Consider the following 5041-nt stretch of genomic DNA (forward strand, 5'->3'; position numbering starts at 1 on the left):
ATATTATAACATCTTGAATATAATCTAAACATCTTGCTGAACCTAGGTTACGAAAGTTGGCATGACCCGTTTGAGTTTGTAGTTCTACATAGAGCTTAAGGTGATCCCTTTACCGCACTCATTGGTATATTACTTGGCCACTCATGGGTCAAAGTCCGATTGTCCATAGTATGTGAATGAGCGGGTATGTTGGTGAGATATCTTTCCTTTCTTCTTTTTTTTTTTTTTCCGTATAAACATTGTAAACATTTCTATAAGATTAGTGTGCGAAATTTGTATTTAGAAACTTTTACATACATAAATGGGATGGGGGGGTGGGAAAAAGAGGGGGGGGGGTTAGGTGTGTAAGTGTAACATTCCAGTGATTGTATCTGTTTGATGTCGTTCCGGAGGCCCGCGTGTAACTCTTTTAATTGCTTTTTTGTCGTTAACCCTGGTGTCTAAGTGTCTGGTGTAATATTTGTTATGAGTCTACGGGGACTGAAGGTGTTACCATTGAATCTTTTACTTAGTCTAACCGTTATCCTTGTGTGCATTCCATCTTAACGTCATATATTCGTGTGTGTCTGTTTTGCCTATTGTGAGGAAGTGGTATCTTTCCATGATGAGTTGTTCTACCTGCTGTTTCCATATTGTCATGTCGGGTACTTCTGTGGATTTCCACTTTAGAGGTATAAGTGCTTTTGCGCTATTGAGCATGATAAACAGTAGGTTCTGTTTTACCTCATCTTTTAGATTCGGGATGTCATGAAACAGTAATAAACTGGGGTCATCTGGTATTTTTGTGTCTAATATTTTGCTAATGCATTTTATTACGTCTCCCCAGAAGGTTCTCACCCTCTCGCACCCCCACCACACATGATACATATCCGCTCTCTCTCCACAACCTCTCCAGCATTGGCTATTAGCTTGCTTGTAAATTTTTTGGAGTCTCACTGGTGTGAGGTACCAGCGGGACAGGAATTTGAAATTGGTTTCTTGTGTTTTGGCTGAAACCGATGCTTTCTTATGATTTCGGAATATCTTTAACCATTTTGTGTGGTCTAAGTCTGTTTGTAATTCCTTGTGCCATTTATAGCAGTAGGAAGGGAGCTGTTCCCCTTCTATAGTAAGGAGCATTTTATATAGTTTTGATACTATGTGTCGGGGGTAATGCGATGATAAGCACAGGGTTTCAAATGGAGTAGGTTGTCTCGTCATGCTGGATTTTTGCTTATGTGTTTTTATGTAGTGTGACATTTGTGCATGCAGAAACCAGGTTAGCGGCGAGTCCCCTGTTATTGTCGCTAGTTCCTCACATGGAATTACCTTTTCCCCTGATAGAATGTTTTTAATTATGTAGTCCTTCAGATGTGGTGCATTCCCTGGTTTGATGTTAGCCTGTAATGTAGGGGGCAGTTCTGGGTTTGCTATTAATGGCGTTAGTGGTGCAGGTCTGGTAGTGACATTTGGGTTAGTATTTATCAGTGCGTCCCACTGGGTGAAGAGCTCATCCAGTAATGGGAACTTCTTAATAATGTTAGGTCTATGTTTTGCCTGCCGCCATGCCAACCAGCCTGCATTCTCTATTTGCAATATTTCTCTATCTATTTGGATCCACTGTTTGGACCCCGAGTTGTGGCTCCAATCAATTATCCTTTGTATCAGTGTGGCTAATCTGTATTTTTTTATGTCTGGTAGCCCCAGTCCCCCATTATCTCTTGTCATGTGCAGCGTTTTCCTTGGTACCCTTGGTTTAGTTCCATTCCAGATGAATTGCTCTATGTTATGTTGAATTTGGGAGAGGTAATCTGTCGTCAGTGGTATCGGTAAAGTCTGTAAGATATAGAGTATACGAGGGAGCACATTCATCTTTATTACATGTATCCTTCCTATCCATGAGATGATTTTATTCTTCCATCGTGAAAGGTAATTTGTTATTTCTTTTAGTAGTAGTCTGTAGTTTGCTGTGAGTAGCTCTTGTGTATTGCGTGTGATCAATATTCCTAAGTATTTTAATTGTGTCGGTTGATATTTGATGGGGCACGTTTTCCTTACCTTGTTTAGTATGTGTGTCGGGGCACTAACATTAAGCAGTTCTGATTTGTTTAGATTTAAGTGGAAATTTGACAGTTTTCCATATTCTTCTAATGTTTTTAGTAGGGCTGGTAGTGATTTGTCAATATTTGTTAGTGTTAGTAGTACGTCATCCGCGTACATTGCCAATTTGTATTCGCTCTCTTTAGTGTGCACACCTTTGATGTCCCCATTAGTTCTTATGTTACATGCTAGTACTTCTATTGAGATTGCAAATAATATGGGCGAAAGTGGGCAGCCCTGTCGTGTGCCGTTACTTATTTTGAAGGGTCTGGAGAGGACTGAGTTAGTTTTAACTTTTGCTGTTGGGTTGGAATACAATGAGAAGATCTTTCCTATAAAGTTTTCGCCTATATTCATGCCCCGCAGGGTGGCCCTGAGAAAATCCCAGTCCACCCTGTCAAAGGCTTTTTCTGCGTCCGTTGAGACTAAAGCCAATTCTTGCTAGGTATTCTGTGCTAGAGTAATCAGTTGTATTATTTTGAGGGTGTTGTCCCTTGCCTCCCTTCCGGGTATGAAACCCACCTGATCTGTGGCTATTAATTGTGGTAGAAGGGGATTTAACCTGTTTGCAAGGATTCTGGCATAAATCTTCACATCAGTATTCAGCAGGGAGATGGGCCTAAAGTTCTCTGGTGTGTCTGGGGATCTACCGGGTTTCGGTAGCACCGTTATATGGGCCTCTAGCATCGATGTTGGGAAGCCCTTCGGGTTATCTACAGAGTTAAAAATATTTACCAATCTCGGGGCCAGTATATGAATGTATTTCTTTCATGTAATTAACAAGAGTCCATGAGCTAGTGACGTATGGGATATACATTCCTACCAGGAGGGGCAAAGTTTCCCAAACCTTAAAATGCCTATAAATACACCCCTCACCACACCCACAAATCAGTTTTACAAACTTTGCCTCCAAGGGAGGTGGTGAAGTAAGTTTGTGCTAGATTCTACGTTGATATGCGCTCCGCAGCAAGTTGGAGCCCGGTTTTCCTCTCAGCGTGCAGTGAATGTCAGAGGGATGTGAAGAGAGTATTGCCTATTGAATGCAGTGATCTCCTTCTACGGGGTCTATTTCATAAGGTTCTCTGTTATCGGTCGTAGAGATTCATCTCTTACCTCCCTTTTCAGATCGACGATATACTCTTATATTTACCATTTCCTCTACTGATTCTCGTTTCAGTACTGGTTTGGCTTTCTACAAACATGTAGATGAGTGTCCTGGGGTAAGTAAGTCTTATTTTCTGTGACACTCTAAGCTATGGTTGGGCACTTTATTTATAAAGTTCTAAATATATGTATTCAAACATTTATTTGCCTTGACTCAGAATGTTCAACTTTCCTTATTTCCAGACAGTCAGTTTCATATTTGGGATTATGCATTGAATTATCATATTTTTTCTTACCTCAAAAATTTGACTTTTTTCCCTGTGGGCTGTTAGGCTCGCGGGGGCTGAAAATGCTTCATTTTATTGCGTCATTCTTGGCGCGGACTTTTTTGGCGCAAAAATTCTTTTCCGTTTCCGGCGTCATACGTGTCGCCGGAAGTTGCGTCATTTTTTGACGTTATTTTGCGTCAAAGATGTCGGCGTTCCGGATGTGGCGTCATTTTTGGCGCCAAAAGCATTTAGGCGCCAAATAATGTGGGCGTCTTTTTTGGCGCTAAAAAATATGGGCGTCATTTTTTGTCTCCACATTATTTAAGTCTCATTATTTATTGCTTCTGGTTGCTAGAAGCTTGTTCACTGGCATTTTTTTCCCATTCCTGAAACTGTCATTTAAGGAATTTGATCAATTTTGCTTTATATGTTGTTTTTTTCTTTTACATATTGCAAGATGTTCCACGTTGCAACTGAGTCAGAAGATACTACAGGAAAATCACTGCACAGTGCTGGAGCTACCAAGCTAAGTCTGCTATAAACTTTTGGTATCTGTTTCTCCAGCTGTTATTTGTATTGCATGTCATGTCAAACTTATTAATGCAGATAAAATTTCCTTTAGTACTGTTACATTACCTGTTGCTGTCCGTCAACATCTAATTTTCAGAGTGTTCCTGATAACATAAGAGATTTTATTTTTTAAATCCATTAAGAAGGCTATGTCTGTTATTTCTCCTTCTAGTATACATAAAAGTCTTTTAAAACTTCTCTTTTTTTCAGATGAATTTTTAAATGAACATCATCATTCTGATACTGATAATGGTTCTTCTGGTTCAGAGGTTTCTGTCTCAGAGGTTGATGCTGATAAATCTTTGTATTTGTTCAAGATGGAATTTATTCGTTCTTTACTTAAAGAAGTGTTATTTGCATTAGAAATAGAGGATTCTGGTCCTCTTGATACTAAATGTAAACGTTTAAATAAGGTTTTTTAAATCTCCTGTAGTTATTCCAGAAGTGTTTTATCTCCCTGATGCTATTTCTGAAGTAATTTCCAGGGAATGGAATAATTTGGGTAATTTATTTACTCCTTCTAGACGTTTAAGCAAATTATATCCTGTGCCATCTGACAGATTAGAGTTTTTTGGGACAAAAATCCCTAAGGTTATGGGGCTGTCTCTACTCCTGCTAATGTACTACTATTCCTATGGCAGATAGTACTTCATTTAAGGATCCTTTAGATAGGAAAATTGAATCTTTTCTAAGAAAAGCTTACTTATGTTCAGGTAATCTTCTTAGACCTGCTATATTTTTAGCGGATGTTGCTGCAGCTTCAACTTTTTGGTTAGAAGCTTTAGCGCAACAAGTAACAGATCATAATTTTATAGCATTATTATTATTCTATAACATGCTAATAATTTTATTGGTGATACCATCTTTTGATATCATTAGAGTTGATGTCAGGTATATGTCTCTAGCTATTTTAGCTAGAAAAGCTTTATGGATTAAACTTGGAATGCTGACATGTCTTCTAAGTCAACTTTGCTTTCCCTTTCTTTCCAGGGTAAATAATCATTTCGTTCCTTTCCTCA

The sequence above is a fragment of the Bombina bombina genome, chromosome 2 (assembly GCF_027579735.1).
Source record: "Bombina bombina isolate aBomBom1 chromosome 2, aBomBom1.pri, whole genome shotgun sequence".
NCBI classification, from domain to species: Eukaryota; Metazoa; Chordata; class Amphibia; order Anura; family Bombinatoridae; genus Bombina; species Bombina bombina.